We start from the raw sequence: 15,058 nt of genomic DNA, 5'->3' as shown, positions 1-15,058 counted from the left end.
CTTTTCCAGCAAACAGACAAATGATCGGGGGTTTGTTTCTATTTCCAGACACTCGATTTGAAATCCAGACAAAATGCAGGCTTTACTAAGGGAGTACACCTGAGACTGAGATCTTAGTGTTCACTAGGACTGGAGTTAATGTTGTCTAAAGAACCTTGAACTTTAAGGAGTATACAAAATGCCACCAACTACATCCCTCCAGAGTGGAGAAGGCACTCTTGGGATTATGAGAGATACAGGTCTAATGTTAGTTGACTGCCTGCGGGATATTGAGTAAGTGACTCAAATAATTCCAGGTTGAATTTCCATAGGGTGTTTCTCTTTTGAACTATGATTCGTAGAATAGAGACCACACACACAGGAGCACCTAAAACAGGTAAATACACACATCACTGTTTGCTACCTCCAGTGATATTGCTGCTATCCCCTTCCCTCACGTTTTACACACAAGGCAGCGACAACTAGAGTCAGTCAAGGCGGGGAGAGCACTGCTGGGTTCTTTATGGTCTGATGTTTCATCAAGGATCGTTGAGACTGTCCACCACAGGGAGAGAGCCCAACCATACTGCTACTGTGTCCCCCCCGCTCCCGCCGGCCCCCGCAAGGACGATATACCATATGCGGCCGTGCAGTGCCAAAGCTCGTGTCTCCTTCTGATTCCGAGAAGGGTCTGACCTGCCAAACCCCAACCACTCTGCTTCCTGCAACATGTGACTGCCCATGACAGGTGTCTCCCTGCCGACACTGAGCAGGCCGGCAGCAGCCCGAACAGATGGCCCAGCTGGCAACATGGGTGCTGTCAGCATTTTGCAGCTTCTCCGAGATGCTGCGACTGGGTGGGATAACTCCCTGTTTTCTGATGTTTTCATAACCTTGACTGCTGTCTTTCCCACAGGCCAATTTTAGTTTGGATGTGTTTCTAATGTTCAGGATTTGACAACCAAGGACATCGGTAGGAAAAATGAAACATCTTTCTCAAAACTGATCTTCTCCACCTATAGCGGCTCCAGCCCAGCCATTAATTCCCTTTCCCCTGAGCCACTTTTGTCACCTATGTATCACTGCAACGTTTAAAAAAGAGAGAGAGAGAGAATATAAGATTGCTTTCAGCGCACTTTCTGCAAGCAGATCTAACACTGCAGAGTGTTTAAATGAGACCTCCCAGCACCCCCGCCCCCTGAAACAAAAGGCGGCTACGGAAACGTAAGGGAACTTTTTCCTAATGGTAACCAACGCTGAGACCATTTGTCTTTCTGTGTGTCGGCTAGATGACAGTGAGCTTAAGAAGCAGGTGACTTTACCTTCTGCCCTCACATCAGACGGTGGCCTAACACATTCTGGGAGGAAAACATGCACATTTAGGTGTAATTTGTGAGCGACTGTAGGTTTAAAACGAAGACTAGAGCTTTAAACATGAAAGGGAACTCACATGTTTGTTAATTAATGTATGTATTTACCTTACATCCCAAAGTCAGTCACCCGTCTCCTCCCAGTTCCCTCTCACACAGATGCCCCCATTCTCCCCTTCCCTTTTCCTCAAGAAGGGTGAGCCCTCTGGGTGTCACCCCCCCTAACTCTCATATTTGTAAAGTTATTTTTAGCTATGTTTTTATGTACAGCTCATCTGTGATACAAATTATGACTCATTGTCACAATGTGATTGATATGTAAAGATGTAGTAAAAGAAGGGTGATGTAATTATAGGAGATACATATGTATGTATGCATGCATATATGTATGATATATGTATGCATGTATGTATGCACGCATGTATGCATGCTGTATGTATGCATGTATGTATGCACGCATGTATGCATGCTGTATGTATGCATGTATGTATGTATGTATGCATGTATGTATGTATGCATGTATGTATGTGTGTGTGCATACACACACATCACGCACGCGCGCACACACACACACACACACACACACACACACACACACCCCTAGTGTCCATTTCATTAGGGAAAATTCCCTTGATCATCACAGTCATCATTAGCATCAGACACACAGTGGTCATGAGGAAGCATGAGTTCTGCTGATGTGGAACTGGTTAAGTTTATGGCTTCGGTCCTTCCAGCTCAAGGCTGCTGACCTGGGATAAGGTGCTAACCCCTTAGGCTGCCATTTTTCCCCTTGGAATGCAGTACATGATGACTATGTCTTGCTCTTCGCTATCGGTTATCCTTAAAAACTTACTCTTCCTTTACTTATTTTGGTATGGATTCCACGTGTCTATGGCCGGCCTTACACTTCCTGTTTACCCAAGAATGAGTCTGAACTTCCAGTCCTCCAGCTTCCATCTCCCAAGTGCTGAGGACACAGGTTACCAGACTGCACTCAGGCTTTCATCTGTAATACACAGTAGCGTTAGATATTTATGGGGCACACAGTGCAGCGCTCCAATACAGGTATGATGTGTAATGATCACAGCGGGGTAACTGGTATGTCCACCATTCTGGGTGTTTATTAGTCCTTAGTATTCAGACCATGTGGACTCCTGTCTACTGACTATTTTAACTATGCCAAGGTTTCTCCACCATGAAGAGATCGATCAGTTTGTGTCAATATCCTCCGACTGTTCCTTTTCCTGTCTCTTCCAGCGCATCACTTCCTGTTGTGTCCCTGCCTCTACTCACACAGGTCATCAGCCATCCTTCCTCATGACTGAACAGACCCCCTTCTTGCCTTACCTTTCCTCAGCTCCATAACCTATTGGACTCTGTTGGTCTTCTACTTCTCAGAGGCAGCTCTGCAACTGTGACTGGGGAAGCCCCCTCTTCTGATTGCACTGTTTTGTCTGATCCGTCTCGCTTCCTGTAAGTATTTCTTCCCAACATCATTAGCTGTGGTTATCTTACTCAGTTGAGAAAAGGCTCTGGGTGGTTTCTGGATCAGTAAACAGGACCCTTGGAGATCTGGCGCCTGCTTACTTCTATAAACATCAGTTCTGCAATTAACCACATGCTTCTACTCACATGCTTCTATTTCTGTTCCTTGCTCCCTTCTCCCAGAGGCTTCTGACTAACTCCAAGTCCCTTGAACATATCCTACTATGCCCTGTGTCTTGGCCTTCCATGGGGAACCCTCCTCGTCTGCCCCCCACACCTGCCATTCATATTTGTCCTTCAGAAGTCAACTCCAGCATCAGCTATGCTCAGCTCTCCCAGCAGAGGCATCGGACTCTCGGCTATTTCATCCTTAGCAGTTTCTTCATAAACTAGAGATAAGGTTTCTCATGAAGCCCTGGCAAATGACAGACCCGTGGTCACATAAGTAACCAGTATTGTTTTGAGCAGCTTTCCAGTGCTTTGTAGACAGCAACAGACATAATAAGCACACTCCGATACACTAGACGTTAGGCTGATACATTAAGCACATTCTGATACACTAGATGCTGGACTTTGCAAAGGCAGAAGTATGTTTCATAGAATATTTTATTCAAACCAACACAGTCCCTTGTGAAAATCTCACAGATGAGCCAGGCCATCAACTGTGGCTCTCTAAATAAACCTTTCATTTTATTTTAATTAGATATTTTTATATGAACCCAAATATAGAGATCCCCAAAAATGGAAGTAAGGGAAGTCTATATGAAAGGGCCTATTTGGTCCATACCACAGAGGGCCTCCCAACCTACAGCTTTACTTCTGATCTGTGTCTGCCTGTGGCCCCATCTTGCCTCTCCACCCTACAAATGGTTTTCTTTTAAAAATATCCATTTCTACTACCACTAACATTTACAAAGTTCTGAGACAAGCCCTGATATGGTCACTGTAACTTCTCGAACACCAGCAGTCATTCTAAACATCTCCATTACCCTGACTACACCTTCATCTGCCCACCTTCCCCTCTCCTCCAATCCATCTGATGACCATTTCTTCCCTCTTTAAGCTCTTCCTGTACTCATCTTAATTCCTGTTTCATCACTCCTATCTCTGTATCATTGTAGCAACTTTCTAAATGTCAGAAGAAAATGCAACTTTAAGAAAATATGGTTACATATCCACATTACAACGTGTCCAACCCAAACGCATTACATTCTTTTAATACAAGATGTAGTACCCCACTAACCAGGCCTTTAAAGAAAAGAAAAAAAAAATCATTCTTCTACTAAAAAACAATATTAGAGCATGTTACTCAATGAGCTTTACTCATGAGCAGTGCCAAAAGAATAAGTAGGGGACGACGACCACAATTAGAAAGCAATGTCTTTTGTTTGTGTCACTCTTAAAGGCAAAAGGGAATATGTGGAAAGAGGAGAGAGAAGGGGAGAAACAGCCGCTCCAAACTGTTCCTGTCACATGCATGTGCTCACCCTTCCTTAATGGTGGAGGGGATTCATTATCCCTATCAAGAGGGAATGAACAAACATTTAGTCCTGATAAGATTTCTCTGCTATTCGTCAAATTCTTGAAAAGATATCAACTACAGACAGTCTCCGTCATGGGAAGTTTGAGAAGGGGATTTAACCACGTGCTAAAACGTCTATCAAAGCCAGTCACGATTCCGCACCAACAGACGCTAACCCCAATTAGCCTCTTTCAATCGGAGGGATTATCTTTCATGTACAAATTAATGCACATCTTGATTTTTTTTAAGCTATGGTGCCTTATTTGTTTTGTGGAAACATGAAAGTCATTTTGATATTCAGACCAGAAAGAGTAATTCTAATTAAGCAAATCCCATCATGTTACAATCTTATCTGGGAAACAGCAATAGCTGGTGGTGCACCAACAATTGTGGTAACAATTGAGGTCACCAGAGACTTATCAGCCCGCGGTGAGACATCATAATTTTCTAGGCTCTGTAAGGATGCATGTATACTGCTGATAATTCTATGCTCATGGCATAGCTGCCTTCACACTAGGTGCTACGGAGAGTATGATTCCAGGCAGCTGCCACCCCTGAACTTGTTCTCTAGCAATCCACCGGAGATAGAAAGTGGACAGAGGGAAGTAGAGGAACCAATGAATCCAAGAAGCTGAGTGCAAATAAAACACACAAATAAGAGGCAAAACATTCAAAAGGAAATATGGGGACCAAACCGAGGTGACTTTCACTCCAAACGTTTGTGCCCAGAGGACCGCTTAGGAGTCTTTAGTAATCAACAGAATAGCTGTTCTGAGGTCTGCAGTGCTATTCACAGGCCCGGGTCAAATTCAGCAATTCGGTTGTCAAAGAGACGACAAGCCACCAACACAAGGCAGCTGCTGAAGAGCTGGATGGACATGGATGGAGTTCAGTATCCACTTCCATTTTGCCTGGAGCATTTACACCCCTCCTAACCATTCACACAAATCCCAAGAAGGAGGGATTTGGTGAAGGCCCCGTGATGAGCCATGATGGAGGCAGCCTTCCCTGGACATTCCAGCTGTGCTATGGTTTGAATGTAGCCCGTCACTGCCAAAAGTCACATGAGGATTTTGTTTCCAGTGTTAGAGCCGAGACACGATGAAGTTCTAGAGAGGGAGTAAGCTCCCTTCCCTGCTAACTTGATTGGTTACTGTGAGAGGACTCTGCTGTACAGGGCTCCTGGTGCGTTAGCATGCTGTCTCAAAACTCAACATGAAATAAGCGGGCAAGATGAAAGACACGACCGAGAGAGAACTGTTCCCTTCGCCATCGGCCACCTCTGAGAGGCTCTCCCTGTGCGCTGTGCAGCCATCTCCGTCTTAGTATCTGTCCCAGCTCTTCAGCTTTCCGCTGTGAACGGAAGTACCCTGAGACCCTCGCCAAGAGTCAGGAGATCATCTATGAGCTAAACAAAGGTCTTTCCTTTTCAAGCCCTGTACCAGGCAGTGCGTTGGGTAGTCATGACAGAGTGAGGCAGCCTAAAAGGTGCAGAAAGCAGCCTTTCCTGGTACAATGCATGCTACCAAACCAAAAGGAGACACACAGAAGGGAAATTTTATACGATGAATATCCAAAATGCTACGAGAAGACCAGGACTCCCGTGGAAAACTGAAAAGGAAAATGAATGGTGGGTGTAGCACGTTGGGCTTTGTGGTCTCCTCTGGCTGGACAGATGGGACAGGGAAGTAAGAGCTGGATGCTGGCTGTATAAGAGGCTTCTGTGGTCAGACATGAGATCAACACAGTCTAGACAAAGACATTCAAGGAGTGTGGCTCGGGAAGGGGCAGTCTGCGTTTGCTCTCATTGGAATATGCTGTCATGTCTTTGGTGAAAGGAAGACAGTGGGGCCGGATCTACTGACAAGCACTGGAGCTACGAAGGCTCTCCCAGGTCCCTTTGGCATCCTCAGCAGCGTTCTAAGGAAACCATGTTCACCCTTCGTTACACACAGGCATGAAAATGGAACTTAAGTCACTCCCAGTGGCTTCTAGAGAGGACTGGGCAAGGCATGAATCACTCTGCGTTTACATGCCAACATCACCGGGAGACAGTAACTAGCAACAGAATGCCTGGATTCTCAATCCTCGCTTCCCATGGCTCCTCCTCTGCATCCAGATATCAGGCATCGAGACAGACTCTACAAAACCAGAACGTGGATCAGAACACACCTGTACCTGATCACTTAGGAAGAGACGTCCACGCGGAGGAGACTGCTCTGCCGGTAAAGCGCTTGCTTGGAGTACAACAAGCATGAGGACCTGAGTCTGATTCCCCAGACCGCACATAGAAAGGGAAAAGCTGTGTGTGGATTTAATGGTGCGACCCCAACCCCAAGTAGAAACAGGAGAATACCAGGGACTCGCTGGCTAGCTAACCTTGCAAATCTTCAAGCTTCAAGGCTAATGAGAGATCCTGACCAAAAAAACAAAACAAAACAAAACAAAACAAAACAAAACAAAACAACAAAAAAAACTATAACAGGGCCAGCAGCAGTGATATGGTTGAGCCGGTAGGATGCTGGCTGCCAAGCCTGACTACCTGTGTTCGATCCACGGGTCCCACCTGTAGGAAGGAAAGATCTGACTGTGCAAGCCGGCCTCTGACCTCCGCGCGTGCCATGACGGGTACATAAACACAGATAAATACATGCAAACTGTGTTCCAAAACACAATGGAGGGCAACTGAGGAAGACTCTCAATGTCACCCTCCAAACTCACATGCATGTGCGCACACACATATAATGTGTAAACAGACATACAACATACAAAGAAGTATATACTGCATGCACTTACATGCACATCACCTGAACAAGCACACACACACACACACACACACACACACACACACACACACACACCTAAGAATTTTTGCCTCCCCAGGAATTTCCATTGGCCTCTTTCTGTTGAAGGGGCTTAGACCAGGAACCTGAGATTGGCTACTAAACCACAGAAAAATCCCAAAAGCTAAGACAAAACTGTCGATATTTCGCATTTCCTTGATGGTCATATGAAAACATTTGCTTAATTCCATCTTTGTATTTAACATGTTGCTTACATTAAAAATGTGTACAAAGCTTTAGAACGTAGTTAGTCTTTGGAAAATCACCTACCAGCCTATTCTTGGCTTCTGTAGAGCCAGTAACCTCAGGAAGGGCAAAGCCCTGTAACCCCATAGCTAGGAAATCCATAAACTCTCCTAACAAACCCAGTCCTGAACAAAAGCACAGGGTCAGGGGGACAGCATGCGACCTGATTCCAGTAGCATTCCCCAGGAGGCTCTGTGTGGACTCCCCTCTGTGCAGCAGGGTGCTGCTCTGTCTGCAGCCTCTGTGACTTGGCCTAATGACCCAGCATCTTCATCCGGGCTCTCTCGGATCCTGGGAGGATCCTGACATCCCCATCTGGCCTGCTGGCCATAGACCTTTAAGCCAATGCACTAGGATACCAAGTATCAGGGAGTTACAGTCACTTGGTCTGACATCTTATCACCCAGCTCTTTTTCCAATGAGAGAGAAAAAAACTGAAGTTGAACCAGCCAATTATACAAATTCCTACTCGTCCTGGGTGATAAGTTCACATTATCTCTAAACTGCTCTAAGACTCGGATCCCAGAGTGCATTAGAAGGTGAAGACCATCTTTTTCTGAGGTCAGACAAGTAAAACCCTGTGTGATCTAACATCTTAGGAGGAGATCGGCTTGGCCGGCTACTCTGAAGCGACGTGGGAATGCTCATAGAAAGAGTGCAGCCAGTTCCACTCACAGAGCACTAGCAGAAGACTGGAGCTCCGCCATCCTCGTTTGAATATGCTACCATGGGCATAACTCGGAAGGGGGGAGCTAAAGTACAAGATTCCTAGAAAGTGCAGAAAAGTCTGTTAAACATTGTTCTCCTCAGAGTCGCGAGGGCTTACTGAGGAAAGGCTGGTGCAGGACTGGAAACAGGACCCTTCTCATGTCTGTCACTGTTAATGGAACCAGGCATGGGTGGAGGCAGAAAATCCTCTCAGGACTTACGTATTACTCTTTCCGTGAACAGGAACTACAAATGAGAACAGCAAAGCTTCCGTCAAAGGACAGGCACTGCAAACATCCCCAGTCTCCTCCAAGCTGGCAACACTCCTGTGTTTAAAACCAGGGCAGCCCAATACTAAGTTAGCTGGGTCCTGTGTATAGACTCTGAATGCTGGCAGTTGCTACTACTGCAATTCTGTCTTCAGTTCTATGACATATTGCTGATGTGACCCACTGCTGCTTCTACACCTCAGGTCTCCTTACGTATTACAATATACCTGTGTCCTGGCTGTGCTCAAGTACCAAGAACTATTTTAGGATTTTTTTTTTACTTTATGTGTACTAATGGTATGTATGTATGTATGTACGCATGTATGTGTACCACATGCATGCCTGGTATCTGCAGAAGTCAGGAATGAAGTTAGGATCCCCTGAAAATGGAATTAGAGATGGTTGTAAGCCACCCTGTGAGTGCTGGGAATTGAACCTAGGTCATCTGTAAGGGCAAGTAGTGTTTGTAGTCCCAGAGCCATCTCTCAGGCTCTGATAATTATGTTAAGTAAGACTGCCATTTTCTCTGTGCTTCTAGACAGTGCGTCCACCAGACAGAAAACAGCTGTCCTTGGTCTGCCCTACATCATGCTACGCTGACACGGGAAGACACCAAGGCTCTTGTAGAGTAAGAGCAATCAAGGTCTATATTTAGCGAGGGAAACAATAAAAAACACGATGTGACTCTGGTGTCCTATTGTTTCTGGGTCAAAAAGTGGAGAGTAGCAATTGCGGGTAGAATTCCTTCAAAGTCAATTTGCTAGAGAAGGAAGGAAGAGCTTTTATCTAACTGAAACGTCCTTTATTTATCTCCTGGAGTCTTCCTCAGCCATTATACCTGAGCTGGAACACACACCCCGTTTTGTATGAAGACAACACTGTGCTCCAATTACATACCTTGCAGCTTGAGTTATGAGGGATTATGTGCGTGACCCTGGTTTGTAAATTACACAGCTGTGCAGGCTCCTGTCTTTACTGAGCTGACTGTATTTCCTGTTCCTTATGAGGCACACGACTAATCTCCAGTGGGGGAAAAAATCACGTTGGCTCAGCCGACTCCTGCCACACACCTGTGTAGGCTTCACACTCAGATGAGAGCTCCTCCAGCTGCCTTTTCCCAGCTCTTGATAAGCACTTCAGAAGAGAGGCTGGCCCTTTCTTCACCTAGACTTTTATGGCTAGAAGTTCCTCCATCCCAACTCTGAACAAATGTTTCTAACCTTCTAGTACTTACCATCTGCACCTATCACACCACAGTGTGCCCCACACCTCACTGCCTATCACACCACAGTGTGCCCCACACCTCACTGCCTATCACACCACTGTGTGTATCATACCTTCCTGTCTATCACACCACACTGTGTATTATACCTAACTGTCTATCATATTATATACTTTTTTTTTCAACAAACATCTGGCTTCCCATATGGTTGCACCCAGGGATTCCTTTTTCCATGGGAGAATTATGTTGATAACTGGGTAAGTCACAGAGGAGAAACTACCTTGCATGCAATGAGTGCTGCCCATAAATGCTTTCCTTCAGCCCGTGCACCAGAAACAAATGTTATTTCCCCATTTGTGTATCTGGATCAATACAATAGATTCAATGTCCAGATGTACATGAGGGTAACAGAGTAATGCTTATGAGATCACAACGATTTCTGCTACAGTATTTTTATTTTTAAATTATATATATGTATATATAATTCTACAAAATAGATTTCACAACCATGAAGCATTTGAAAAGTAAAATTATACTAGGGAGAATAAAGTCGTATTCCATAATTTAAAGTATTCTTCTAAATTCTTTAATGTACTTTTTGAACTTTAATTTTTAGTGATTTTAGTTGAAGCATAATTATATTGCTCCCCCTCCGTTTCTCCAGCACATCTAAGTTACCTTCCCCAGACTCTTTCCCATCCCCCACTGTCTTTGATACCCTCCTTTTCTTCTAGTGCATCTGTTGCAAAAGTTCATCATGAGGCAGACACATAAGGACTCTACAGGATGCCCTCTTTCCCTTCCTTGTGAACTGCGTGCCACCTGTGCCTGCCACTCCTTGCTGACTGGTGTTTCCTCTATCCCTATGCTCAGACTCTGCGGGTAAAGGCCTAATAATCTACTTTTCATAAAAGAATTTAATATTAGACTTTTTTTTTTACATTTCTGGTACCAAGCGATTTTTTAAAAGTTTATGTTAGAATACATTTTTTTTAAAGATAATTTCAAGGAGCTAGCATGATGGCTCGGCAGGTAAAGGCCCTTGCTGCCAGTCAAGCCTGAGGACCTGAATCTTAAACCTTGTCCAGTGACAGAAGGGACATCCACGCTTTTTACTGACCGCCACACAAAGTTCATGGGACAAATCTCCGAAAGTTTCCTAATTTGTTCTTTTGCATGCCTGGGAAGGATAATTAGGTGGCGTTATTTAAAATTAAAATCAGTGCATTTTCCGTGGCATTGGCATATCTAGAAAGGTGGGCTCACGGGAAATAACGCATTTCAGAAGAGTCATGTGACCAGTCATTAACCTACAGTTAGACAGGAAAGGGAAAAACGATGTCTTTAGTTCTGAGCCTAAAGAAAAAAGACTTTGGGCGAGACAGTTGGAGACAGGTTTCTGTGACCAGTTTGTAGAAGGGGGATAGATAGGAAGGAACCTGGTCTACAACTTACTCATGGGCAGAGAGAAGAGAAAGACGCTGCCATGGGGCAGAGGAAGCAAGCAAGGAGTCTACTTCCTATTCCCTTAAGCTGAGAGCAAAGATGGCCTCCCCTACAGGAAGGCAGAATGCAGGGGGCCACATGCAGCTGGCGAGTGTCTGCCCTGTGATTCTGAAAAGACGCAGACTGCTCAAGGTTAACCCACAGGGTTAGGATTACAGACCCTTGAGCGGCAGGCTGAAGGCCCTTCTGTGTCTATCTCCAGATCTACCAGTTGGCCACCTCCATAGGGAGTGCTCACACGTTCAACACCAGGATCTGCTAGGGAGCTCGAGGGTGTCCTGCGACCTAGAGATGGAACTGTGCTTCGGTCCTCTCCGTGGTGTGGCCAAGCAAACTGATGCACGGCTTTGTTCCCGAGGAAGGCGAAACTTTACACGACTAAGCTCTAACACGCAGATGTCTGAACACCAATGTGTGCCCACTCAGTGTCGGATGGACTTGGCGGAGGAGGACAGTTAATGGCGCTGTGAAGGGCGGAGCCTTTCCCTACTATTTGGCAGCCAAGAGCCACAAATACACACTCACGTGAGCTAAGACGTTCACAGGATAATTCCCGACATGCTGACATGTTTAAGTGGTAACAGTACTCTGTCCCTGAAATGAAGAGGGATGGACGTGTCTGCATTTGGCTGAGTATTTCCCAACAGCAATCCCAGGAGTACGCTTATAACACGGAGTCAAACCCTCGCGTGGCAGGTTTCTCCTTCCTTCATCCTTTGAAGAAACTGTACCCAGGTGCTTGCTGGTGAGGTGGCTCAGTAGCCAAAGGGCACTTCCTGCTAAGCCTGTCAACCGGAGCTCCGTTCCCCCGAACCCACCTGACAGCAGTGAACCAACTTCCTGTAACTCCACAGTTTTCTGTGCTCTCCTTAAAAAAAAAGAGATGCCCTCAGATATAGCTGAGGACTGACTAGAAAACAATACATTCAGGTTTACTAAGCACCAGCACTGCACTAATTCTCCTGGAAGTCTCCGTGTGTTAACTGTGTGTACAACCGACCACGTACTCCTGCTACAAACTCTTCTTCGTGTGTCACACATTATTCCACCAGGAGAAGAGTGAGTGTTTTTGTTTTCCAGATACTTTTCTCCCGAGCAACTTAGCATCCTCTTATTCTAGAAGCTTCTAAATCTACAGCCATTTTTTTTGACTTGTAACTTATTCTCTTTTTTTTTTTTTTCAAGAAATGAGATTTATGGATCCAGTTATTTGCACACTTAATAGTTTTCTTCATGCGACAACACAACCTTTCGGGGTCAATCGAATACGTAATGTCAATAGGTTTCCTCAAAACTCACAGCCACAGTTCTAAGCCTGTAGTATCCAAAAGAGCACAGCATAGTAATTGTGGCATTGAATTCCATTTGTATGTTTTAACTTATTCTTCGCTGCAGTGAATATTTTGCACAAATAGGATAAAAACAATTGAGGTTTAAGTCTCCCCAGCGAGTCAAAAACTTCTTAAACTGATGTAACTTTTAATACTCTCACACGGCCATTCATACAGTGAGTAAGAAATCAAATTCTCTATTCGCATAAACGGAAAGTTCAAGGGATTTTATTAAAAACGCAAAGGCCTGCTACTCTAGGCACAACATTAACTTTCAAAAATGTACTGTACAGGCAGAGTGGGACAGACTTGTACTCCCAGCTCTTGGGAGGCAGAGGTAAGAGGATCAGAAGCTTAAGAGAGTCCTCGATTTCACAGCAAGCTTGAGGCCAGCCTGGTCTACATGAGACAATCTCTCTCTCAGGCACAAGGCCTTAATGTATGTTTTCAAATACTTGTGAAGAACAAGGCCTTAGTAACCCTTGCCCTCCTGAATTAACAGAATTCGGGAAGAAGGCTGGCAGCTAAGCTTCCGGTCTCCTTGGCGATCTTTCTTTAGCTACCCGTCTTATGCAGTCAAGCCTGACTCCAATAATCTGAGAAATGCAGAGGTCATGGCCCAATTCTGTGAGGAAAATTCAAGGCTAAGATGGCCCAGACAATTATGAGGATCGAGAGAAAAGCAAACTAACGAAGAAGCTTCAAATGCTGTGCGTAAACAGCACTGCAGCAGCCAGCAGCTGGTGTCTCGAGTGCACAGAACCAAAGAAGCCGTGCTTCTTTAATATAATGGCCATGACCTTAACCATAGGAAGGCTAAGCCAAACCACGAAGGCTGGCCCCACCCATGCTCTGCTCTGGCTCAACAGCATCATCTTTACAAACTGTGCATATTTATACACTTATGTGACAGAAGAACTCCATCTATGAACTTTCGATACCAATGTCAACTTGGCACCAATTCATCCGTTAATTAACTAACAGAGTCTTCTAGATATGACGACTGCATGGTTGTTTTATCGTCTTGTTAATTAGTGATTATGCACTGGCAAGCAAAACAGTGCTTCTTTCCAATTAGAGCAGGGCTCTGTGATTATTTAAACTTGGCTAATTAGCTTTAGATGCTTGTACGACTTCTGGGCAAATTGTGTTTGATAATCCTTACTCAAATATACATGGTGGCTGTTGACTTGTAATGGGGAGGGAGGGGAGACGGCGGTTCAATGCTGTTAAATACAGCATAAGGCAAATGGGGGCCATTAAAATATCCACAACTGCTCGAATGAGAAAACCAAGGGTCATCTCGGCCTAGTTTACCATCTGTCTGACCTCTGGCACGTGGCGCTGTGTGAAGCAATGTCCTGGAGCCCATTTGGCTCAGCGCGGAGAAGTCTTGGGGTCCGAAGCAATTTCAGTTCATAAAGTGGCACTCAGGTTAGAGGTCACGCATGTGGTGTGAAAAACCTTTACATGTGAACACCTAACGTCAGAGAATGAAAAGGGTACTGAGTGTGTATTTTCACAGACAAGAATGCGTAAAAGGAAACCTATGGTAATGCTGCATGTGAGGCCCCAGTCCCTGGTTTGTACCCACCCACAGGTTGGGATAACTAAAACTAACTACATTTCAACAGTTAGAACACACCATCCGGGCCACATGTTACCAGTAACGGTTATTTATACTGACATAAGCAATGGCTTCATGGGCACGACACACAAAATCACAACTTGGAAGGAAACTGGCAGGTTAGAATTTATAAAATATTGAAACTCCTACAAATCTTGAGATACTACTGAGACAAAGAAGAGGCAGGCAGAAATGGAAGGCTACACTACCAAACTAAGCACATGCTAGACCAGTACCCAGGGGTCTAGTTTAACAAACACCAAAACAAAACAAAAAGCGGTTTACAGAGGAGGAGATGATTTCTGACTCAATAGTCAGAAACACTACTGATTTTTAAAAGTAGAATGAGGTGTCAGTCACGGATGAATGAATGAAAAGATTGGAATATTATGCAGCCATGAAGCAAAATTAAATTATATCATTTGTGGAAAAATAGATGAATGAGGACATTTGGACCGTTTAAAGTACAAGAGTCTCGGGAAGAACATCACAATTCCTCTGCTACATGAAACCTAAAACTTTATTTTCTCTTTTGAAGGGCATGAAAGTAGGAGGAAGGTTATTCAGGAAGAAGGGGACCAGCACAAGACGGCGAGGGGGGCAAATACGAACAGAATATGCTCTAATTATACACGAAAATGTCCCAATGAAGTCCATTATGCTTTATGAGTCATTTTTAAAGAGAAGGACAGGGAAAACAGACACCTGTGTGAAAAGAACATTCTGATGGTGACGGCCTGGAGTGCCAGCAGAGAATGCTGACCGGGAAGGGAGGTGGGAAAGGCCCCTCAAGCCTTTCTTGCCTTGCTGAGTCGGACCATGCCTGTGTAGGACATACAGAAAATAAAGGCGCTTTCTCTTAATTCTCCACCCACCCAAAGACACAGGAAGTGGTCATGTGACAGAAAGTGCCAAGAAGCACCTGAAAGGGCGCTCAAGAGCTACGCCTG

At 44.9% G+C, this 15,058-nt stretch overlaps 1 protein-coding gene and 1 long non-coding RNA gene across 5 annotated transcripts in view; one reads left to right on the top strand and one right to left on the bottom strand.

Moving 5' to 3' along the window:
- The window catches only part of Reln (reelin), a 426,762-nt gene that overhangs the window by 329,462 nt on the left and 82,242 nt on the right, over positions 1-15,058 (bottom strand). The window lies entirely within an intron of this gene.
- On the top strand, positions 3,425-9,662 carry LOC134486550 (uncharacterized). Its single transcript, XR_010065746.1, has 2 exons — positions 3,425-6,581; positions 8,961-9,662. It is a non-coding gene; the product is annotated as an uncharacterized LOC134486550 (long non-coding RNA).

The sequence above is a fragment of the Rattus norvegicus genome, chromosome 4 (genome assembly GCF_036323735.1).
Source record: "Rattus norvegicus strain BN/NHsdMcwi chromosome 4, GRCr8, whole genome shotgun sequence".
NCBI classification, from domain to species: Eukaryota; Metazoa; Chordata; class Mammalia; order Rodentia; family Muridae; genus Rattus; species Rattus norvegicus.
This window is presented reverse-complemented; position numbering and strand designations above follow the sequence as displayed.